We start from the raw sequence: 25,561 nt of genomic DNA, 5'->3' as shown, positions 1-25,561 counted from the left end.
GGCATGAGTGACCTTAGCGGGTGTCCCCTGCTTGCATCTTCCGGGGCCGGCCGCGCTTTTTTCTCCACGAGGGGAACAACGAATAGCAGCTGCGCCAAGGCCGCTTTACGGGTGGCATCAATAGCTCCCAAAGGCAAATGCTACTCCTTTCGGGCCTCGATGCAAGTAACTAATTGTGGGGAGGAAGAAGGAGCTACTATGTTGGTGTCCAAGGGAGGAGAGAAATACAGTAACTGATCTCGGGACTGGTCCATAGTCAAAGAACTGATCTAAGCGTGCAAACCACAGGTACAGATTTTCCAAGGTCGCTTTTCTCCTGCTGCAAGCCAAATTGTTTATTTTGAACTTTTGCACCTACCAATCTCGGAAAACCCACGCATCATTTCCACATTGAATTTTCAGGCAAGAAACAATCCCTGGAATAATAGTCGTCCTTCAATCACAGGAGAGTCTAGGAGGTAAGACAATGTATATCATCTTTCCGCGCAATATCGCTGGGAGCTTCTTAAATAAGCGAGGTTGTGAATTTTAGACCTTTCTCCATTACAAAGTATAGAGTTTCCCACCCTATACTTAGGCACCAAACAACTTTACCGCAAGATTTGCTGTTAAGCAGTTCCATTCTGTGTTTATGGCATGTTTCCTAGCCTTGACTGGCCACATTTCAAGTGTCTCAGTCATTACTGGAAGGGTATCTGGCTTTCTGTTATGGCTCTGCTGCCTTCCCTTCTCTCATGGTCAGTCAGGACCCTGCATCAGGAAGAGAGTGGTCTTCTCTTCAGACTAAATTGTAGATTGCCTCTTTGGGCACTAAAATCAAAATAAATTTCAAAGAAAAAAAATGACAAGATTCTAGGACAGCATGGAGACAGGTTTGCTATGGTGGGCTGCTCCTGTTATGACTGTGCAACTGATTAAATCCAGAAGAAAGCAGAAAATGACTGCAGCTGCTGAGCAGCCCCCTCTCCCCTCTGATTGATGACCAGAGTGTTCCCATGTCTTCAATATTTTTGACACCACATGTCAGTATTCTCAACTTTGGCAACTTGAAGATGTGTAGACTTCAACTCCCAGAATTTCACAGCCAGCTTTGAGTTGAAGGCCACACATTTTCAAGCTGCCAAGTTTGAGAAACACTGATGTGTGGCCGTGGTGGCTCAGGCTGTAAGATAGCCTGTTATTAAAACACAGCAGCCTGCAATTACTGCAGGCTCGAATCCCACCAGGTCCAAGGTTGACTCAGCCTTCCGTCCTTTATAAGGTAGGTAAAATGAGGACCCAGATTGTTGGGGGGGCAATAAGTTGAGTTTGTAAATATACAAATAGAATGAGACTATTGCCTTACACACTGTAAGCCGCCCTGAGTCTTCGGAGAAGGGCGGGATATAAATGTAAATTAAAAAAAAAACATATGTGAATATCTGCCTTCATCTCTATGGTAATGGGTGGCAAAGTGTAAAATGTTTTATATAAAGGTATTCCTTGACTTACAAGTGTGAGCCCACAACAACAGTCAGAAGTTGTACAGTCATAAATTTTGTAACCCTTTTTTGCAGCAGTCCTTAAGTGAATGCTGGTCGAAAAGCAAACATGGTTGTAAAGTGAACCCTTGTTCTCTCCGGATGTTTTTTAGAATAGAATTTAGAATAGAATTTATTGGCCAAGTGTGATTGGACACACAAGGAATTTTTTTTGGTGCATATGCTCTCAGTGTACATAAAAGAAAAAGAAAAAAAAATACCTTCATCAAAGGTACAACATTTACAACACAAATAATGGTCATAGGTTGCAATTTAACCCTTAATGATAGCAACAAAAAGTTACAGTCATAAGTGGAAAGAGATTGGTGATGAAAAGGATGAGAAGATTAATAGTAGTGTAGATTTAGTAAATAGTTTGACAGTGTTGAGGGAATTATTTGTTTAGCAGAGTGATGGCCTTCGGGAAAAAACTGTTCTTGTGTCTAGTTGTTCTGATGTGCAATGCTCTATAGTGTTATTTTGAGGGTAGGAGTTGAAACAGTTTATGTCCAGGATGTGAGGGATCTGTAAATATTTTCACAGCCCTCTTCTTGATTCGTGCAGTATACAGGTCCTCAGTGGAAGGCAGGTTGGTAGCAATTATTTTTTCTGCAGTTCTAATTATCCTCTGAAGTCTATATCTTTCTTGTTGGGTTGCAGAACTGAACCAGACAGTTATAGAGGTAAAAACGACAGACTCAATAATTCCTCTGTAGAACTGGATCAGTAGCTCCTTGGGCAGTTTGAGCTTTCTGAGTTGGCGCAGAAACAGTCTTTGTTGTCCTTTTTTGATGATGTTTTTGATGTTAGCTGCCCATTTTAGATCTTGCGATATGATAGAACCTAGAAATTTGAAGGTTTCTACTGTTGATACTGTGTTGTTAAGTATTGTGAGAGGTGGAAGTAATGGAAGGGTTTCTTCTAAAGTCTACCATCATTTCTACAGTTTTGAGTGTGTTCAGTTCCAGATTGTTACGGTCGCACCACAAGGCTAGTCGTTCGACCTCACGTCTATATGCGGATTCATCATTGTCTCGAATGAGACCAATCACTGTTGTGTCATCTGCGAACTTCAGTAGTTTAACAGATGGATCGTTGGAGATGCAATCATTGGTATAGAGAGAGAAGAGAAGTGGGGAGAGCACACAGCCTTGGGGGGGGGCCCTGTGCTAATTGTAAAGGTATCTGAAGTGATTCCGCTTAGCTTTACCTGTTGCTTCCTGTTTGTTAGGAAGCTTGTGATCCTTAAGTGAATGCTGGTCAAAAAGCAAACATGGTTGTAAAGTGAACCCATTGTTATCTCCGGATGTTTTTTGCCAGAAACAAAAAATAAACACTGGTTTCCAGCAAAAAAAATCATAAATTACAATGGAAATCTGCAAATGGCTGTAAATATGGGCCAGTTATTGAGCACCCAAAATGCAGCCACATGACCATGGGGAGGAGCCATTGGAACTTCAAATTAAGTTTTAACAGAGTAGAGTTACTTTATTGATTAGCCCTTGGGCCATATCAAAGTGCAGAGTTCCAGACACAAATTATTACTAAAATCTGGTAAAAACAATTTAAAATGGAATTGGATAAAATACAATTTAAAATGAAATTGGGATAAAATACAGTTTAAAATGATAGCTTTTGATAACAGCCGCAAGAATTTCATACGCACAAAATTGGAAAAAAGGAAATTCACCAACAGAGGAAGAACTGATAAAGAAAATCTTAAATTGTGCCGAAATGGACAAACTAACAAAAGAAATGAAAGAAAAGGAAGATACAGAATATTATGTAATACGGAATAAATGGTACAAGTAGCTGGAGAATAGGAAAAATGAATAGTGATGAAAGGGGAGAAACAATAAGTGCAAGATGTATGTAAGATAGTGTATAAAATTTATAAATTTAATATTATAAGTGATAGGAATTATAGAGTAATAAGGGATAATGGGACAAGAAGAATATAAATATTATAAAGGAAATTGGGAGAAAATGTAAATGTTAGATCACCGCTATGAAACAGTTGTAAAAAGGGAATGTCTGTTATGTGTTTTGTGTTTGTTGTGTTATAAATAAAAAACTTATTAAAAAAACAAATAAAATGATAGCTTTGATTAGCCTGTAGGCTAGTCAAAAATTCATAAATTACAGTGGAAAGCTGCAAATGGCTGTAAATGCGGACCAGTTATCAAAGCACAAGGTACAAACACATATCACCAATAAAATCTTATTCAAACAAAATAAGAGTAGGGTAAAATATAATAGTTATAGGATAAGATACAATATAATTTGATATATAAATATATAAAATAGAATAAAATGACATAAAAATATATTTTGGTGTCACCCTTACAATCTACCCCAATCAGTCCCCGTTTGCAGATCTCAATTGAACCATTTTGTTTAAGTACTGTACTGTGTTAAATGGTATTTTCAGGTTGTGGCCACACATAAAGTAAGTTGTTTTGATATGGGGATCCCAATGGGTAATTCGTTTGGTATATAGACCAAGGTACCTATCTCTCATCCCCTTATACAAGTCAAATAAGATGTGAGCCAGATCTTCTACCTCTGCCACTCCGCAAATGCAGAGACACTCATTGTATAGAATGGAATCTTCCATGTCTGACCATTGGGTCAAGCTGCTCGAATCTTGCTCGCGTTAATATCTCCCTAAGATGTTTGACAGTTGTAACTTGAAATAGCTGTCTTCTTGAAAAGTACGTTTATATTTGTTCAGCCATTTCAAGTTACTCACCTTACTAAGGATAGCTATATCATTTTGTGCTTCTATATCCTTAATTCTTTGGGCAGCTCTTTTTTTAAATTGTTCTCCTGTTATGCAAGAGACAGGAAGGCCACAGCTTCTTACAAAATTTGTTAGGTGATCCAGGAGATTTGTGATTGTAATTTTATTTGCTCTAGTAGACATAACTTGGGGAGTCTATAAGTCTCCATTTCATTGATTTTGCACCAGTAGTTATATGCTCTGATCTTGATCAGGGCAAAGCAATAGATGCAATCTACATAGACTTCTGAAAAGCCTTCGACTCAGTAGTACATGATAAACTTCTCCTAAAACTAAAATCCTACAGCATCTCAGGACCCCTCCACAATTGGATAACAGCTTTCCTGTCAAACAGACAACAAGTGGTCAAAATTGGAAATGCTATATCAAATCCTGTTCCTGTCAAAAGTGGTGTTCCCAAAGGCAGCGTTCTTGGACCAACACTTTTCATATTATACATTAATGATCTCTGTGACCAAATTACAAGTAATTGTGTTCTCTTTGCTGATGATGTCAAACTATTTAACACCACCAACAATACAGCTACCCTTTAAAAAGAACTTGACTTTGTATCTGAATGGTCTAAAACTTGGCAACTCCAAATCTCTACCAGCAAATGTTCAGTCTTACATATTGGAAAAAAGAACCCAAACACTAAGTACAAGCTTGATGGACATTACCTTACAGATGACCCCCACCCTGTTAAAGACCTTGGAGTTTTCATATCAAATGATCTAAGTGCCAAAGCCCACTGCAACTACATTGCAAAAAAGGCTTTAAGAGTTGTAAACCTAATCTTACGTAGCTTCTTCTCCAAAAACACTACACTGCTAACCAGAGCTTATAAAACATTTGCTATACCAATTCTTGAATACAGCTCGACTGTCTGGAACCCATACCACATTTCAGACATCAATACAATTGAACATGTCCAGAAATATTTTACAAGAACAGTTCTCCACTCCTCTGAATACAACAAAATACCTTATGCCACCAGACTTGAAATCCTGGGTTTAGAAAATTTAGAACTACGCTGCCTTTGACATGACCTGAGTTTAACTCATAGAATCCTCTACTACAATGTCCTTCCTGTCGAAGACTACTTCAGCTTCAATTGCAACAATACACGAGCACACAATAGATTTAAGCTTAATGTTAACCGCTCCAATCTTGATTGCAGAAAATATGACTTCTGTAACAGAGTTGTTAATACTTGGTATACACTACCTGACTCTGTAGTCCTGTCCCCAAATCCCCAAAGCTTCAATCAAAAACTGTCTACTGTTAACCTCACCCCATTCCTAAGAGGTCTGTAAGGGGCGTGCATAAAAGCACAAGTGTGCCTACCGTTCCTGTCTTATTGTTTCCTTTCGTTATATCCAATTAATATAGTTATTACATACTCATACTTATATATATGCTTATATATTGTATAGTTGTTTCATGCTTATGCTTATATATACTCTGTGACAAAATAAATAAATAAATAAATAAATAAATAAATAAATAAATAAATAAATAAATAAATAAATAAAATTTTGGATAGTGCATGAATTGTATGAATTCCCAGTTCAGCTCTAACTGCTGCAGCAGATGTTCTTGGATCTACACCCAAAATACGTCTCAAATGCTGGGACTGTGGCTGAATATAGACCCCAAACTTCTGCTCCGTACAAGAGCATAGGGGTAACCTTAGCTTTGTATACTTTAATTAATGGGACTAGGGACCCAGGGTAACAATTGTTCTTTAGTTTAAGCAGTAAATTCAAATGGGTGTTTGCTGGGGCTGCAGCACAACCTGAAGCAGAGCTGTGTCGCTGAGCACTTGCCCATGACCAGTCCAGGCAAAGCTAGGCAAGTCGAACCCAGGCAAAACAAGGCTAGGCAAAGTAGCAAGATGTCGGTAACTGCAAGTGTGGCTGGATAAATGCAACACTTGTTCCCAACAAGTGCTCCTCCCCACAGCAGCTCTTTAAATGTTATTCCCCAGATGAGCCTTTTGACAAGGGGTGGAGAACATTTATCTGTTCACCCTGCACTGATCCAGTCTCCTCCATTCTCCGTGCTCGAGGATCAGGAAGCAATTGTTCTGCTCCGGAGCTCCTCTGCTCCACTGCCTACTCTTTCCCTCTCCTCCCCTCTTGCTTGGTCATCCTGCGCCTTGTCTCTCACTAGAAACCCTTCCAAGGCCTGAGGGACCCAGGACTGCCTCGTCCTGCTCCAGTTGTTACTATGGGGCCAGCGAGGCCGCGCCATCCTCCTCTGTCGGCACTGGCTCTGTCTCGTCGTCCTCCTCAGGCCCAGGCTCCGACGGGGCCATGACACCTAGACTCGAGACTTTCTAAGGGAAAATTACAATACTTACTGTAGTGGAAGAGTTACCCACTGTCAGAAGCCACCTGGGTGAAGAGTAGGGATGTTAGAGCAGAGATGTTAGAGCAAAGATGTTAGTCAGGAAATTCCATGAAAAATATTCCCAGAAGCCAAAGGTACCACCTGGTGGTGGGAGTGGAGGTAGTAGGAAATTAACCTATCTATATTTGATATTTTGCAAGTATTCCTCAGTCACTAGGGGAGAGCCGACTGTCAACTTCAAATCAAACCTGACAGAAGCCATTTTTCTATTCCTTAGTTGCCACACAAAGGGGGGAGGGGAAAGGAGGATGAAATACATTGCTAGACAAAGCACAGAACTTTCTCATGGGAACCAAGACCATATCTACAGGTGGTGGATAAAGACAGGGAGGAGTGCCTGGAGAGCCTGCCAATTAACCTAACTGGCTGATTCAACCAGAAGCGTCGTGGTGAGATAGTCAGGGAATAAGCAACCTCTGATGAGCCTTGTGAAATCCCAGGCTGACAAACCGCCGTCGAGGGGTCTTCGGACTGGATCTGTCCTGTAGGGACAGAGAAGAAAAAGAGGCACCTCAGATGACCAAGAGGAACCGGCAAGTTCTCGGAAGTCAGAGGAAACTCTTCGACTCAGCGGCAGGGGCGGAGGCCATAGCGGCCGCCATTAAGCTGGGGCATCTGGACCAAGTTTTTGAGCAGGAGTGGTGATTTGGATGGAGTACTGATGAGTGATTGCCAGATCACAGGTAAAAAAAAATACTTTTAAATTGGTAAAAGATGTCCCGGTGTGGAAACAGCAGCTAATTGGCGTGGGGGAATGTGAATGAAGGAAGAAAAAAAAGCAGAAGTTTAAAGCTTTAAAGCTTGAAATGGAACTTTGATTTTTGAATTATAATACGTGGAGACAATCAAAATATTAGAAGAAAAAACCCATAATAGATATGGAGAGGATTGGAAAAAACTTTAAAATGCTTTTTTGATCATTGAAGGAAGAATAGAGGGAATTATAAAAATAAAGCCCTGTAACAGAAGCTTTTTTTTTTCTTTTCCCTTTTTAAATTGGACTTGGAATCGGATTTTAAACTGAATTTTGGGGAACAAAAAAATTAAGAAAAAGATAAAATGGTAAATATTGGTAACGTGGATTTAATAAATAAAATGGATATCTTCTTAGCTTGTTGATTGGAATTGTGGATTGGAGAGAGACATCTTCAGGCGGAAAAAATAATTACAACACTTAACTTGTATTTTGGAAAAAAAAGTCTTTCAAAGTGATAAGAGCTATGGGAACTTTTGAGGAGGATTTGTGTGCTTGCAAGCTGTTTGATTTTGATAACCAAAGAAGGTGGAGTATAATAAAACTTAAAATTGAAATAACGACAACCCAGAAAATACAAAATAGCACAGGAATTAATTGAAATGATTAAAAGTATGCATACATCTTTAAAAATTGAAACAAATGAAATGATTACAATGTTGCATGGAAAACCTAAATCTGATGAACTAGAAACTGTGTTGGAATACACCCAAGAGGATACAGAAATTATGAAGGAGAAGCAAGAGAGTGATATTGAAGACAAAGACAAAGATATTGACTGTGAAAAATCAAATAATTATGTGGGAGTAACTATGAAAAAAAGAGATTTGGGAGAAAAGAAATAAGACTAGAAACAAAGACAAATTTAAAAGATTACATTGGGATTAACAGTTATAAAAATAGAGAGGGTGAAAAGAGACAAGGAAAGAAAGAAGGGGGAAGAGAATAATATAAAAAACTCAAATGATTACACTGGGATTAACAGTGGGAAAATAAGGAAGATGGAAAAGGGGAAGGAGGAGAGCAGATGGAAATACAGGGCAAATTAGGAGAGTAGAGAAAAATAGGGTGGAAAGAGACAAGAAGAAAAAGAAGGGGGAAGGTAAAGAATATAAAAAACTTAAATGATTATACTGGGATTAACAGTGGGAAAACAGACAACAAGTAGTCAAAATTGGCAATGCTCTATCAAATCCTGTCCCTGTCAAAAGTGGCGTTCCTCAAGGCAGCATTCTTGGACCAACACTCTTCATACTATACATAAATGATCTCTGTGACCATATCTCAAGCTATTGTGTTCTCTTTGCTGACGATGTCAAACTATTTAACACCACCAACAATACTACTACCCTTCAAAAAGACCTTGACTTTGTATCTGATTGGTCTAAAACTTGGCAACTCCAAATCTCAACCAGCAAATGCTCAGTCTTACATATTGGAAAAAAGAACACAAACACTAAGTACAAGCTTAATGGACATTACCTTACAGATGACCTTGGAGTTGCAAAAAAGGCTCCAAGAGTTGTAAACCTAATTCTGCGTAGCTTCTTTTTCAGAAACTCTACACTACTAACCAGAGCATTCAAAACATTTGCCAGACCCATTCTTGAATACAGCTCACCTGTCTGGAACCCATACCACATCTCTGACATAAATACAATTGAACGAGTCCAGAAATATTTTACAAGAAGAGTTCTCCGCTCCTCTGTAAACAACAAAATACCTTATTCCACCAGACTTGAAATCCTGGGATTAGAAAACCTAGAACTCCGCCGACTCCGACAAGACCTGTGTTTAACACACAGACTCACCTATTGCAATTTCCTTCCTGTTAAAAGACTACTTCAGCTTCAATCGCAATAATACAAGAGCAAACAATAGATTCAAACTTAATGTTAACTGCTTCAATCTTGATTGCAGAAAATATGACTTTTGTAACAGAGTTGTTAATGCTTGGAATACACTACCTGACTGTGTGGTCTTTTCTCAAACTCCCAAAAGCTTTAACCAAAAACTGTCAACCATTGACCTCACCCCTTTCCTAAGAGGACAGTAAGAGGCGTGCATAAGTGCACAAAAGTGCCTACCGTTCCTGTCCTATTGTTTCCTTTCAATATATGTGCTTGTATATAATGTTATGACAAAATAAATAAAACAAAAAAAATAAGACAGATGGAATGGGGAAGCAGGAGAGCAGATAGAAATACAGGGCAAACCAAGAGAATAAATGATTTTAGGAGGAAGAGGGGAAAAAAGAGACATAAATAAGAAAATAGTTGATGAAAAGGGAAATCTATAGATTTAGAATTATAATTGAATTGAAATAAAATTTATAAATATAAATAAATTTTAGCAAGTTCAATATATGAGATTCTAATACTTTAAATGTTTTTAATGGTAATAATGGAATTTAGCTAAAGCATCTGAAATTATAGAATATTTTTAATGGTAACTATGGAACTCACTTAAAGCATTTGAAATTATTAAGATTAACTAAATTTTTGACTATGGATTACTATGAAGAGATATAAACAAATATACATCTGAAAAAGCAATGGAAAATTGGGTTTATTTAAAAAAATAATAATGGGAATCGAGAATTAGAAATGAATGGTTTTAATGTTATATAATTAAGTGAATTGCCCCATTTCCCCTCCTTCAGAGGCCCTGGTCCTTTATCTCCCTGCTTCCTGCCTCACAACCACCTCTTTTGTCATCCTGCGGTCATGACCTTACCTTCCTCTGATGAGTCAAGCCACACTGAATAAAGCATGGTGGCTGCAGGCTTCTTGCAGCAAAACTTACTGACCTCTGGCTCCGCTCCACTTCTCCAATGTGCCGCTGCCCTGTTCTAAGCGCCAGCCATGCACGTGCATCCCATTGCCTGCTGCACTGCTCTGCTCAGACTTGCCTCGGCAAGTCCCACCACTGCAGCTGCAGCAGGCAATGGGGTGTGCCCATGCGGCTGGTTCATAGAACTGGGTGGTGGCGCATTGGAGAAGCGGTGGGAGCCAGAGTTTGATAATTTTTGCTGCAAGAAGCAGTTATTCAATGCCTGGACTCCAGCTGCACCGAAAAAATCACAGAGCGGCTGCAGGTATCTTGTGACAAGGGGGACGAGATGCGAGCTGGTGGGGTGCCCAGCTGCGACAACGGCTCTCAGCCCTGGCTTGCCTTCCCTGACAGCCAGCCGCAGGAGGAAGGTAAGGTCGCAGCCACGGGACAATGAAAGAGGCGGTCATGGGGAAGGAAGCAGGGAGATTAAGCACTGTTGCCTCTGAAGGAGGGGAAATGAGGCGATGCATCATTTAAGGGAGAGCGGGCGGCAGCTTCGGGAAAAGGCCATAGCCGGGGAATTGCGCATTCCCCAACCCGGCTGAGGCAAGTGGGCAGGGGCTCCGGGGCGGCAGCTTCGGGAAAAGGCCGTAGCCGGGGAATGGCACATTGCCTGATCCGGCTGAGGCGGGTGGTGGCTCCAGGACCTTGGGGATTGGCATGTCCCTGGGGCTCCTGAACCAAGGCAAAGGGTGAGCTGGTGGGATGCATTGTTTACCTTTGATTAGCTGAGCTGAGGTCGGCAAGGCGACTGGCGAGGTGATTAGCGTGTGGCGAAGGCAACATATATAGTGGGTGGGTGGGAGGAGCATCAAGTGGGTGGAAGGGGTGAGCAACTGGCGGAAGTGGTGAGGGAGTGGTGAGCGGGGACCGGGTGGGGGCATGTTATTCTTGCTATCTTTCTGCTTTTATCTGAACCAACCAATAACTATGGAATACTTGGCATCTTCAGTTATTCAAAGTTATACAGCTGTGGCTGAGGGAAGGAGAGATTGATAATACTTATCTACTATTGATGATTGCAGTTTCCCAGGGTCATGTGATCAGTTTTTGTGACCTTCTGACAAGCAAAGCCAATAGGGAAACCAGATTCACTTAACAACCATGTTACTAACTTAACAACTGCAGTGATTCACTTAACAACTATAGTAAGAAAAGTCATAAAGTGGGGCAAAACTCACTTAACTTAGCACTTAATTTAGTTTCACTTAGCAATATAAAGTTTGGGCTCAATTGTGGATGTAAATTGAGGACTACCTGTACTTTCTCATTAGATTTTTATAATGAGACACTTATGTCTTTTCCCTGCCATGGGGAGAGAAAATACCCTGAAACTTTGAAATTTCTGTCGAGTCTCTGTTAATGTCTCTGTCCTTGCTCTCCTTGATCTCTTAGCAACTTTTGATACCATGAACCTGGACTGCCTCAGGAGGGTTGGAATGGAGCATTTTCTTTGCTGGTTCTCTTTCTTCACCAAGATTAGCTCCAGTCAGTGTTGAGAGCAGGGGAGAGCTTAGCCTTAGGTACAACTTCAGGGAAATATCGTGTTTCCCCGAAAATATGACATATCCTGAAAATAAGGCCAAGCCTGATTTTTGGGGTGGGTGTAAATATACTCCCGCCCCCAAAAACAAGCCCTAGTGAAGGGGTGGGCATGTCCAGCACAGGAGGCAGCCCTTCCCTTCCCCAGTCAGCTAATGGCAGCTGGGCCCCTTAATTGTGACCCGTGGATCAGCTGAGCTGATCAGGAGCTGCCTCTGTTCTATCTCTCCCCAGGGTTCTTGGTGCTCGCCTGCCTCCATCCATCTATCCATTCATCCATCACCCTTGCCTACAAACTCCCACCCCACTTGCAAGAGAGCAGCCGCCTGGCACCTCTTGCCATAGTGCCCACCCAGCAGACAATTCCCCCCCCCGTCCTGGCAGAATGCCACTCAGTGACTGAGCGGTAGGGCCAGACGCCTGTTGCTGAGTCTTCCAGGAGCCGGAGCAGAGAGTCTTCTGGCAGCAGCCGCTCTGGGAGTGCGCTTCCCACTCTATGGTTCCAGCTCAATGTGGGGTTGTGGCTCCCTTCATCCTTTGCTGCCTCTCTGGCCTCGCTGCCAGAAGACACGGCAGCAGGTGGCTGGCCTGACCGGCCTCTTCTCTGCTTCCAGTAGCTTCCAGCCAGGGTTTATGTCTTGTGGCCCGCCCCATCCCTCACCCCACCCGCCACCCTCAAATTGTGCCCAACCACAAGACGCACATTTTACCACAGACTGGTAGCTCCATCGTGTCTCTTAGCCAAGTTTGAGAAGTTGTTAATTGCTCACACTCATGAGAAGTTTTTCTTTACTGTGCAAGATATTTCCCTGCACAGACTGGCCGAGAGATGCGTCAGAGCTGCCAGTCTCCAGAAAGATGCACGTCTTGCTGCCTGCCCCGCCCCATCTGCCACCCCCAAATTGCGCACCATGTGAGATGCGTGTTTTACTGGAGAGTTGCAGCTCCGTCATGTTCCTTGTCATTGTGTCCAAGGATACACATTCTAAAAACAACCTTGTGAGTTCGAGAAGTTTGATTGAACTTACGAGAAGAGTTTTTTTACTGGATACAACGGCGAGGAACGAGACGAAGCTGGAAAGGTAAGATGAATGTCTCACTTCTCTCCCACCCCACCTGCCATCCCCAAATTGAATCCCTAAAGGGGGCGGGTGGCTAAGCGAGGGGCAGGAGCCCTGCCATGCCCGGCATGGGGGGAAGAAGAGACGGCAAGGATAGCCACATCTCGCTCCATACATCTCACTTCTCCCCCACCCCACCTGCCAGAAATGTCAGAAATGAGTCTTTGTGAGACTTGTTGTGCTGCTGCCACCTCATGGAGCAGGACTCTGCAAGGCTTGTGCCATTGCACACATGAACGGCAGCACTGCTGCGAGGTTCGACATACCGATGCAGCCACGAGTGGCAGGATGCTAGCTGTGCCAGTATGAAGCTTGTGGTGATGCTGCAGTTCGTGCATGCAATGGCACAAAAAGCTCCTCCACAGCACGTGAGCCTGAGGAAAGTTTATTTCCAACAGCTGCTGATTGGAGTGACCCTTGCATCAGAAGACTGGATAGGCGGAGGCAACAGAAGGAAGGGAGAGGCAGGCCTTAATGAGTGCTGAGTCATGGAGCCACACCCCATGGCCTATATAAAGGATCTGCTTTCTGGCAGTCTCTGAGTCAGGCAAAGTCGAACTTATCTTGCTGAAGTCACTTTCTGGTCTCCTGCCTGCTCTGAGGACTTTGCTAGGACTTTGGGCAGAGCTGCAGAGGCAAGCCTGATTCGGATTTCCCTGACCCGGCCATCAGCGGAGGAGTGGGACACGACATTTCCTGACAAATGTGGAAGCTTCCATTGTTAATTCTGGACAGTATGCTATTTCCCCAGATAAAGTTGGTATATAATTTGGGGTCTTTTCAGGGGTGAAATGCTCCCGGTTCGGACCGAATCAGCTGATCCAGTAGCGATGGCGGTGGCTGGTTTGCTGAACCAGTAGCAAAAATCCCTGGCCCTGCCTCACCCTGCTCATCCACCCCCCAAAATCACTCGGTCGCCTGCTTGCCTGTTTGTTGCTTCTTTCTGGCTCTTTCCCGTCACTTGGTGCTTCCACTTCTGCCAGTTTTTTTTCCCACCACTCAGCACTTCCGGCCTGCCCACCCCACCCCCAGCCTATATAAGTTCCCCTTTCTATGCAGCCCAGCTACTTCACTCAGAAGTTCACCAACACCTGGGCACTTGGACCTTGCCTTACCTCACCTTGAATGCCTCGCTGGCTGCTACTCGCTGAAAAAGGTAAGGATCGCCAGTTGCGGCCTAGTGTGCCACACACCCCCAATCCCCGGGCTCGCGTAGTTCGCACAGTTGCCGGTGATCATTTGCGGGCCATGTGCTACCCCCCCCAGTCCTCGGGTCCCCGTGCTTGCCTGCCTGGCCTGGCTAACCACCCACCTTTCCCCCCAGCCGCCAGCTTGCTTACCTTCGCTCTTCGGACCGAATCCCAAGCTACTGGTTGCAATGCCTGCCTTCCTTCACTTGTTGCAATCCCTGCAATCAATTGCACCTGCTAGCAACTGAATCTGCCTGCCCTGTCCCTTCAACTGGGTAAGTTTTTTTATTTTTTGAGGAGCTTAAAAAAAATAGTTAATTGGGGTTTTTTTTAGATGTTTCTTTTTCATTTATAGTTTAGGAAGTTTTAAATTTAGCTGCTTTTATCTAAAATTAAAAAATAAAAAATAAAATAAATATTTGTGCAGCTTTCTGAGATTTGGTGTGTTTCTGTATTGTTTCACTCTAACTACAAAAACACACAAAATCTCACAAAGCTGTATGTGGCATTTTGTGTGTGTAAAATGTAAAAGTTGTTTTTTGGTTTTTTTGTGGCTGTGTGCAGTTCCTGCTTGTTGCAGGGGCCATTTTGGATCAAGCACAGCTGCTTTTACGTTGTGGATGAGTCTGTTGTGTTGCGTTGTGTTGTGTGTGTGTAAAGTGTAAAAGTTGTTTTTTGGGCTTTTTGTGGCTGTGTGCAGTTCCTGCTTGTTGCAGGGGCTATTTTGGGTCAAGCACAATTGCTTTTACGTTGTGGGTGAATCTGTTGTGTTGCGTTGTGTTGTGTGTGTAAAGTGTAAACATTGTTTTTTTGGGCTTTTTGTGGCTGTGTGTGGTTTCTGCTTGTTGCAGGGGCCATTTTGGGTCAAGCACACCTGCTTTTACGTTGTGGGTGAATCTGTTGTGTTGCGTTGTGTTGTGTGTGTAAAGTGTAAACATTGTTTTTTGGGGCTTTTTGTGGCTGTGTGCGGTTCCTGCTTGTAGGGGCCATTTTGGGTCAAGCACAGCTGCTTTTACATTGTGGTTGAGTGTGTTGTGTTGTGTTTTGTGTGTGTGTAAAGTGTAAAAGTTCTTTTTTGGGCTTTTTGTGGCTTTTGTGTGTTTACATTGTGTGTCATCAGCTAACAAAGCTCCTTTTTTTGTTTTTGCAATAGCTGCTGCCTTTAACAGAAGGATGAAAAGGCAACAGACTTTGACGGGTTTCTAGGGCAAGAAACCAAAACTTGAACAACCACCAGCAGAAGTGGAACAAGAACCATCCCCAGCGCCACAAGCGTCACCACCTGAAAATGGAGAAAACAATAAATCAAGTATAGAGTCACCCGCCGCACCTGAAATCAGAAGCATTCTTCCAGACTGCTGGACCATGTAACAGTACAGCTACTTCCAAGAGAAGTATGACGGGTTTCAAACAAGAAACTAGGTTGTAAATACTGTGTGAAACATGGCTTCACAATGGAGAGCGGTATTCATGTAAGCAAAGAGTGGAAGCTTTTCAAGATTGAGCCAGCTGGGAAAAACAAGGAAGTGCACCAGGCGTCTCTACAGAAGAAAATGAAATAACATTTTGCATCAAAATCGCACACCATTTGTAGAGACAACGTCAAACAAGCTGAGCAGGAAGCCATAACAAAAGCAATGGACAAAATTTCTGAAATGCAATTTGCCACCACTTCTAAAATGTTCAAAACTGTTTACAGCCTGGCAAAAGCATGCAGACCAATTTCAAGCATAGAGGAATTGATAGAATTACAAACTGAAAATGGAGTAGATCTGGGGAGTAGAGTTGCATTCAAGACCAACAGTTGTCAAAATAGTTGAGTGCATTGCAAACGAAATTAAAACCCAAATGTTTTTCAGCATCATTGCACAATCTGAAAATATGTCTGATCTTTGATGAAGCCTCAACAGAAGCCACAACAGTATCCTGCAAACCAGTTCTGATAGTGTTCTTAAAAGTTGATGACTCGGAGGACCCACCAACAATTTTTGTCGAGCTGGTTGAATTGAAGAAACAAGATGCAGAGACAGTATGTTCTGCAGTTTTTGAAAGTTTACATAAGGTTGGATTTACCCGGGACTACCTATAAAAAAAACTTAATACCGTTCTGCTCTGATGATGCCAGTGTTATGCTTGGGAGAAAATCGGGAGTGAGCACCAGAATAGCCAAAGAGTTTCCAAACATCATCATATGGCACTGCTTGAACCATCACTTCCAACTTGTTTTAGATGATGCCATAAAGTAAATAAAGCAAGTAAATCATTTAAAAATTTTTATTGATAAGATATGCTCCATTTTCCAGCAATCGAATAAAAACCGAATTGAACTTGATGAAATATTTGAAGAACTTGAAATTAACATCATAAGGATTGGTCGGGTTTTTGGCCCAAGATGGGCTGCCTGTAGTTTAAGGGCAACCATAGCTGTGTGGCGTGCTTATCCTGTGCTCATCAATATTTTCATGTTAATGCAAAATACTTGGGGTATGGCTGCCTATCTGGAAAATAAACATTTCTTAAATGATTTGGTGTGATGATAGACATTTTTGAAGAAATTTCACTTCTTTCAACTGCATTGCAAGCACGCAATACAGACATAATAAAAGCTGAAAAACTGGTGAGACGATCAATAAAGGCATTTGAACTGCTAACAAAGGGAAAGGGCCCATACGAAAGAAAAGTTGAAGGACTAATTACCTCAGAAACTTTCAGGAATATAAAATTCATAGAAAATGATCGATTTGTTGGTCTTCATCGAGAAAGACTTTTACAAAGTATCATCAAAAATTTGCAGAAACGACTGATGGACTGTGAGCATTTAAAAACTGGGAACCAAGTGCAAGACACCACAAATAAACTACAGTTTCTACAGTTTTTGGTGCCAGAGTACTGGGATTTTGAGGAAATAGTCGTTCCATGGGCAGCACCTGAAGAACAATTGTGCACATTTAGTGACATTTTCAACTACAAAATTGACATCAATGACTACAGAGATTTTGTGGAGAATGTCTTGAAAGATTCGAAGAGGTATACAATTCCTGACAGTATCAAAAAAGCAAAAGATATTGTCAGAACAATTGCAGTGAGTTCTGCAGAAGCGGAAAGGTTTTTTTCTAAAATGAACCTGATATGTTCAGAAAGCAGAAGTCGCCTAGCCATTTCCAATCTATCCAACTTCATGACCATCAGCGTTACTGGATTAACCCTATTCCTGCAGCGAAGAAATGGTTCAGAGAACACCATCGCTCAGCCAATGATCTGTGCATCAAATGCAAGAAAAAAGTGAGGAGAGTGCCACTGAAATAGCTATGTGAAAACATCTCAAAGCTAAAGATGACTAACGGTTTTATGTAAATATTTAAGTACCTCTTTTATTGTTTTTTTACTGTTTTGTGTACCTCTGTTATTCTTATTTATGTATTAAATGGCTAAATTTGTCTGTCATGTTATATCTCCTTGCAGGTCGTTATTATCCTTGGTGCAAGAAGCATCGTTGAAGACAACACTTTTATTGCTCTTCTATAAGTATTTGTGTACCTCTTACTGTTTTGTGTACCTTGTTTATTATTTAAGTATTGATTACATGAAATAATTGGTATATCTTTTTTGTAGTTCAAAAAAAGCAAAGAAGTGATGTCGACTTGGCCACGCCCACCAGTCACCTGACCACCAAGCCACGCCCACCCAGTCACCAAGCCACACCCACCAATTAAGCTACACCCACAGAACCAGTAGTGAAAATTTTTAGATTTCACCCCTGGGTCTTTTCTAGAGTAATAACTCCTGCTCGAGGAGCTGATGGCAGCCATGACCAAGAGCACATTTGCAGAATTTCTTTTGTGCACCAGTTGCTCCTGTTTCTGAATTGGAAAGCTTAAGCCTTAGTCACTTCTCAGTTGGACTATTGCAATATGATGTACATGGGGTTCCCATTGAGTAGTGTTCAGAATCTATTGCTGCTCCAGAATGCAACAGCCAACAGCAGTGAGTTTTAGATGCATCATAAAATACTTTTGGTACATGAGCTGCACTGACTTCCAACCAGGTTTCCAGATATAATTCAAGGTGTTGTCTATAAAGCCATGCCTGGCATTGGGCAGTATATTTGAGGTACTGCCTGTTTCTGGTTGTTTATGCCTGTCCAATCAGATCCAATCAGAGGGACGCGGTGGCTCAGGGGCTAAGACAGCTGAGCTTGTCAATCGAAAGGTCAGCAGTTCGGCGGTTCGAATCCCTAGTGCTGCCGTGTAACAGGGTGAGCTCCCATTACTAGTCCCAGCTTCTGCCAACCTAGCAGTTTCGAAAGCACATAAAAATGCAAATAGAAAAAATAGGGACCACCTTTGGTGGGAAGGTAACAGCGTTCCGTGCGCCTTTGGCGTTGAGTCATGCCGGCCACATGACCACAGAGACGTCTTTGGACAGCGCTGGCTCTTCGGCTTTGAAACGGAGATGAGCACCGTCCCCTAGAGTCAGCAACGACTAGCACGTAAGTGTGAGGGGAACCTTTACCTTTACTAATCAGATTCTAGCAAAGTGGACATGTTCCATATCATCTTATGGACCTAAGAAACAAGTTTTCTCTGTTATAGCCCCTGCTTTATAAACTGTCTCTCCTGAAGATAAGATGGACCCAACACAATTGGCCTTTTGGAAGACCTTAAAAGTCCTCTTTCTTCAGGCTTCAGAAGTTAGTGGAACCTGGTGTGTGCTTCATAATCGAAAGATCTTGAAGAAACCACATGTTTTTGGTAATAAATACCTTTGCTGTTGCTGTTGGACAGGGGTCTTTGATCTTAGTTACAACATTTTGCTTACAGTCATGCAAGGGTTTAAACCATCACTCCATCCCTTCTGTGCAACAGATATATATATATATACATTTTAAAAATGCTATATCATGTACTGTATGCACAGGATGGAATGTTCCCAGTCTTCCATTGTTAAATCAAATTTTTATTTTTTTAATTAATTGCATTAAGATTTCTTATGAGAGAACTTAATTCTATAATCCCATAAGCAGTTTAACTAAAACTAATTGAAAATTCTGTAGATTTTCTATTGCCATAAAAGCAGCATATGCCTATGTCTATCAACTTCCCATAGGCAAGAGTGATACCATCTTTAAAACAGATTATATTCAGTACATGAAACCAACATTGTCTAAAATATGGCTGAAGGGAAAAAACTTTTTTAAAGTTTGGAGTTATAGGTAATCTGTTTAAGCCATGATGATGACACATTCTGTAATTTGCATTATTTGCTTGACATCATTGTATTGTGATATTACTTCTCCAGCAGATTGGAACAATTTTCATGTCTTCTCTGAAGCAATTATAATTACATTATCTCAATACATTAAAAATACTCTAATGAGGTAGAATTATTTAGAATTAGAATTGATTGCATCTGCAATTAATGCAGAGAAATTTAAATCAGCCATTTGCAGGCTCACAACTGAATATGCATGATACTAATTCAAAAGGGTAAATAATAGAGGGAAAGCAAAACAAATCATTAAAGCAACCAGTTTCTGAATTTGCATCAGCTTTATTCAGGAATAGAAGTGCACATTCTTGGGAGTAAGATAACATGCTAGCTCTGGTTTCCGTGTTGCCTGGCAACCTCTGTTTGACTGCTAGCATGAACTGTATATATAACTTGCCGTGCAACACAAACTTTGTTTTCTACTGTTCAGATCATGCAGAGAGAAGCACAGGTGCAGCAGTCTTAAGCTCATGGAGCATAATAATAAAATAACAAGCAGAACAGGGGCTGCATGGTTTCTTTCAAGCAATTTTGGCCTGATCAGAACAGAGCTAAACTTTTAGCAGTATCATTTAATATGAAAGATAATTATATGTTCATTTATTTATTAAATGTATATGCTGCCCATTTGCCATCAAGTGTCTCTAGATATAATAGAGTATACCTTGTATGTTATCAAGATAAACAATATAAACCTTCCCATCTTTACATATGTGCATATACCTAATGATATAGGGTCTAACAGTGCAGAAATCTACTTTCATTCTGTATGTAGTATTTATATAAAACCACAGTGAAGTTATTTCAGGGATTCAGTCTCAGGTGCTGCAGGTATATAAATAGCATTCAGATCTTCCTTCCTTTTGTCTAATCTAAGAATAGAAGTGGATGCCCTTGATACCCTTAAAAATGAACTGAATAGGAATTAATAAACTGAAACTCAATTTTTAAAAAAGGTAAGGACCCCAAAGCCAAATAGTAATTTAGAATAGAATGGAGCAGAGCAGACCGGAGCAGAACATAATAGAAAGGGACTTTGGAAGTCTTCTAGTCCCACCCTCTGCTCAAGCAGGAGAACCTATACTATTTCACATAAGTGGCTGTCTAGTTTCTACTTAAAAACCTCCAGTAATGGAGCACCCCCGATTTCTGAAGGCAAACTATTCCACTGGTTAATTGTCCTCACTGATAGGAAGTTTCTCCTTAATTCCAGGTAGCTTCTCTCTTTGGTTAATTTCCAAACATTGTTTCTTGTCCTGCCCTCTGGTGCTTTGTAGAATAATTTGACCCCCTCTTTTTTGTGGCAGCCCCTCAAATACTGGAAAACTGCTATCATGTCATTCCTAATTCTTATTTTCTTTAAACTAGCCAAACACAAAACCTGCAGGTGTTCTTCATGTTTTATTCTCCAGGCCTTTGATCATCTTAGTTGCTGTCAGGTCCCATATATTTCTACAGGGACACTGGGATTTTGGTGGGAGGAAGGAGTGGAGGAATGGAGTGATCTGTATATAAAGTTTCTATTTCTATTTCTTGCATTACTGTGTTAATCTCTATATGAAGTTTCTGTTTCCCTGCAATGATGTAGTGTGGGAGTGGTTTGGTTAGCATTGCTTTAGAAAGCTGGTTTTAAGTGAGAAGCTTTAGTTCTTGCCTAGATCTCTTGTATCACAAACCTTTCAATTAAAGCTCCTTTTGGAACAACTGCAGTTTTAAGAGTCCTGCTTTCTTGGGAAGATTGGAGAGGCAAGACCTTACATTAGGCAAGAACTGCAAACTGGTAGCCCGGAGAGGTAACAGCCCTACCATGGGGACCATGCACATCATGTCTGCCCAGGGCAGTGATCATGAAGAGGCTGAAGAATGGGAGAGAACCCCACCCCCCCAAATCTCAATTGAGGCCCTCAATGCCTGGGTTGAGGAGAACATTGCCTCAAGCACTGCTTGCCAACTGAGGTGGTCCATCGGTGTTGGGAAGAAGAAAGGCTGGGGCAGCAAGACCAAGGATGTCACCCTCACTTGTGGGAGCCACTGACCTGGTTGGAAGCAGGAGATGGGAGATCTTTATGACAATGATGGACTGGAAGAAACCCCACCAGACTGAAATACTGCAGAGTGAGAAGGTAGCTGCGGGGCTTCCGGTTTGGCTCCGCTTCGTTGATGGCGGTCTTTTTTAGACCATTAACCCCGTAGTCTGTAGAGCTGCCAGGACAGCATCAATCAGCTGTTCGGCAGCTTGAAAATCTCCCCCTCAGGCAAAGAGGGAGAGATGAGCATTCGGGCTGAAGTTAATCCACCCGGAGAAGCCCCAGAAAAGTTTCTGGAGTGCTTGAGGAGAGTGCTCCTTCTAAAGCCTGAAAGAAGCTCCGGACTCGGAGGGCATCTGCCTTTTGGCAGAAAAAAACACAGAAATGGATTTGTGATGGATTGTAACGCGGACAGAGCAGAAACTGGAGTTCTAGCATTTGTTTGCAAGAAGCCTGCAAGCCCCTAATAGAGGATACATTTGTTGTGAAGATAGGAGAGAAGAAACCAAATGGCATTTTGTGGAATGCAAGCAAATGGCGATTTGTGTATTGGAAACGAAAGTTAAGGAAATGTTTATTAACAGCTAGTGTGGAACTAGGAGATATACAAGAAGATACTGACTAAATGGAAGAATTGAGAATTTTATGATTTATATTTCTTCTTCTTCTTTGGGATTGTAGTGATCTAGAAGAAAAGCTTTTTGAATCTTTCCTTTTTAACCCCTTTTTCTTCTCTCTTACTGGGTAGGTTATATATTTTAAAAAATGGTTTTTAAGCAAATAGTACCAAAGCCACTGAAAATTTTGAAATTTCTTCAGTTCAGATATTAAAATTAAAAGAAGACATCAAAGAGGAATTAAGAAATTTTTTACAGGAGTTTCTGGAGACTCGTTTTTCAGAAATAGATTAAAAATTTGATGAAATAGAGAAAGAGATGTTGGATTTTAAGGAAGTGGTGGAAGAGCAGAAGAGGGAAATGAAAATGGTAAGGGATGCAATTTCGCAAATATTAAGGTCTTGTATTCAGATGGAGGATAGTTTGGAAGAACTTAATAAAGTTAATTTAGAGTTGCAAAGGAAAATAGAGGAAATTCAAAAGAATCAAAACAATTGGAACTTAGATAATAAGATGGAAGATATACAGGCAAAGGTAGATAGGGCAGATGAAGAAAGAGTAATATTACAATATAGATTAATGGAATATGCCATAAGGGTGAGGGCGTTGCAGGAAAGTGGGAAGGAAAATTTAAAAGAGATTTTTACGCAAGCTTTTGCTCAGATAAAGGGTGTGGAGCCAGAGGACTTTGAGATTAATATTGAAAGAATTTATTGTGTTAATTCTTGGTGGGCAAGACAAAATAGATTACCGAGGGTTGTGGTTATTTATTTTACAACTAAAAAGGTTAGGTATGAAATCTTGCAAGCCTTTTATAAAAATAAATTTCAAATATTGGGACAAGATATAAAAATGATGAAGGAAATTCCTCCTAAAATTTTAAGATAGAGAATAGAATTTGCTTTTTTAGTGGATGAGTTTAAGAAACATCAGATATATTTTAGATGGGAAGTTCCGATGGGTTTGTCAGTGAATTTTAGAGGTAGAAAGTATTTTCTTAGTACAGTTATGAAAGCATTTCTATATTAATGTTTTAAAGAGTGGGAATCCTTTGTTGTTAGATGCTAAGTTAACTGGTTTGGAGATGATGGAAAATAGAATAAGAGAGGGGAGGAATGTTTAAGATGTTCTAGAATTGATTTGTTTAGGATATAAGTTATAGGATTTTTGTTATTTGTTATTTGTAAGGTATAAACCTATGGGATGATACTATTTAATTGTGAAGGGTGGAAAGTAAAATTTATGAATTTAGATAATGTTGTGAATGTAATGATGTTAATTGTTTACTGTTATATTGTGGATGTAAATTAAATGATTATTCGTTTTAATTGATACACTTTGGATATAAGTTTATAGACAGCAAAAGTTATGAAGTTAAGTTGGAAATATTGTATCTGAGAGACTTTATTCGTAATGATATTTGACTGATGGAGTAATATTGGAAGATTGGACATTAAATTTTATGACAATTGAAGAAATATATAAGTGATGAAAATTTGAGCTCGAGAAGATGGACTGTAATTTAAGAAATGGACTTATGAAATTTGAAGGAATATACAAGTGGAGAAAATTTGAATTTGAGAAGATGGACTAATTTTAAAAATGGACTGTAAGAAGAAATAATATGTGAAGGGAAGATTGTATTGGTATTGTTCCTTTTCTTTTTTTTTTAATTATTCTTTCTTATCTCTTTTTTTTTATTGTGAGGGGATTTAAAGTTTTAGAGAAGTTTGGGAGTATATTTTAGCTTGTGATTTTTGGTCATAATACCCGGTATTTGCTCTGGGAAGTCTGGGGGGTGGGGGGAAGGGGAAGGAGGAGGGGATGGGGAAATGATACATGGATTGGTTATTAATGTACAATAATGATTGAAGATATGAAATTAAAATTTGAAATGATATTGGGGCTACCCGACTGCCATTTCAGAAAGAAAGGGAGAGAGGAGTAGAAGGAGGGAAGAAAGTAAGTAGGAAAGAGTTGAGAAGGAGGAGGGGAATAAGAAAGTTAGAAAGGGTGGAAGAAGGGAGGAGTGGAGAAGGAGGAGAGGAAGTAGTAAAGTGAAGGAGATGAAGGAAGGGGAAAGTAGTAGAGGGTAGAGGGAGGTTGTGAAGAAAGGAAGTGCAATCTGGCAGGCCCGAATCAGCAATAAATAAAAATTAATGATTAATGATGGATAACAGATTGTACATAAACAAGATGTTGGAAAATGGAAATAAATTTTTTATATATATATAAAAAAAAGAGAAGGTAGCTGCGGCAGCAGTGAATGGATTCCCACCGGGCGTCTCCAGGGAATACTGGGATTTGATGGATGTTTTCTTTTTTTTTTTAATAAAGTTTTTTATTTTATACACATTAAAGACAAAAGACAAGACATACAACATTAACATATACGTATCACTATTTATCAGCTATTTTAAGGCGGTCCATTCCTATTATTTATACTTATTTTACTCTTATTCATCTGGTGTTCTTTATTTCATCTACATTTTACTTTGTTGTTCAATTTTCTTATCTTGCCTATTTTCTAACCATTCGTACCATTTGCACCAGATCTTATAGTAATCTGTTTCTTCTTTCTTCTTAATTTCTTTTGTAAGTTTGTCCATCTCAGCACATTCTAGTATTTTTTTTATTAATTCTTCCTTTGTTGGTGGGTTTTCTTTTTTCCAGTTTTGAGCGTAAGCTATGCGTGCTGCTGTAAGTATATGGAGTATTAAATATTGCATATCGTTTGTATGATTTTCTGTCGAGATCCCTAATAAAAATTGTTCTGGCTTTCCTTTTATTGGTTCTGTTGTGACCCAGGTTCCTGGACCCGGACTCCTGGACTCGGATGATTCAGAAAGTGAGGGAGAAGACCTGGCCAGCCCTGCTTCTCTTGAGCCCTTTCCCTCCCTGGCACCCACTCAAAGGGAGGAGGAGGGGCCGGCAAAGCCTGATTCTCTGGAGCCTCCTTCTGATTTGGCAACGCCCCAAGAACAGTTTTGGAGTGATGCAAGATTACGTAGACGTGACCGGCGTGCGCAGCAGCGGAAGAGTTGGGACAAAGCCAAGTCATAATTGTCATGCAGTGACATCTGCAGAGACTATAAATAGGAGGCGGGACTTCCTGGTTTTTTGTCTTGGACAAAGCAATGAATTGGCGCGAGCTAACTGTCTCAATGGAGGGAAGAATCTATTCGTGAGTAATTCTGGCCTTATCTATAATTTCCTCGTTATCTCCAGAAACTTGGCAGGCCCGTGGGTAGACGTGGCCAGGACATGTATCTATGTAAATAAAAGGAGAAAAGAAGGCCTCTGACTGACTCTTTGCTGGGAGTATTAGGGGGAGGGAAACAGAACATTTTGTCCAAGACCTGACTAAAACATCTTCCACCAAAGATGGACCAGCAGCAGGTACAGCAGCAGTTAGAGCAGCTACAAGCGGCTAATCAACAGCTCCAGCAGCAAGTGGCTCACTTGGCAGGCCAACTTGCTGCCAGGAATG

The 25,561-nt window shown here is 40.8% G+C and overlaps 1 long non-coding RNA gene across 2 annotated transcripts; it reads left to right on the top strand.

Moving 5' to 3' along the window:
* The first annotated feature begins 15 nt into the window (after positions 1-15).
* LOC131201882 (uncharacterized) lies at positions 16-25,561 on the top strand. 2 transcript variants are annotated; one of them, XR_009156022.1, is made up of 6 exons: positions 16-458; positions 14,029-14,125; positions 14,294-14,434; positions 15,313-17,509; positions 17,622-18,648; positions 24,880-25,561. It is a non-coding gene; the product is annotated as an uncharacterized LOC131201882 (long non-coding RNA). The 2 variants fall into 2 exon arrangements; XR_009156023.1 differs by lacking the exon at positions 14,029-14,125.

This window comes from Ahaetulla prasina, chromosome 7 (genome assembly GCF_028640845.1).
Source record: "Ahaetulla prasina isolate Xishuangbanna chromosome 7, ASM2864084v1, whole genome shotgun sequence".
NCBI lineage: Eukaryota > Metazoa > Chordata > Lepidosauria > Squamata > Colubridae > Ahaetulla > Ahaetulla prasina.
This window is presented reverse-complemented; position numbering and strand designations above follow the sequence as displayed.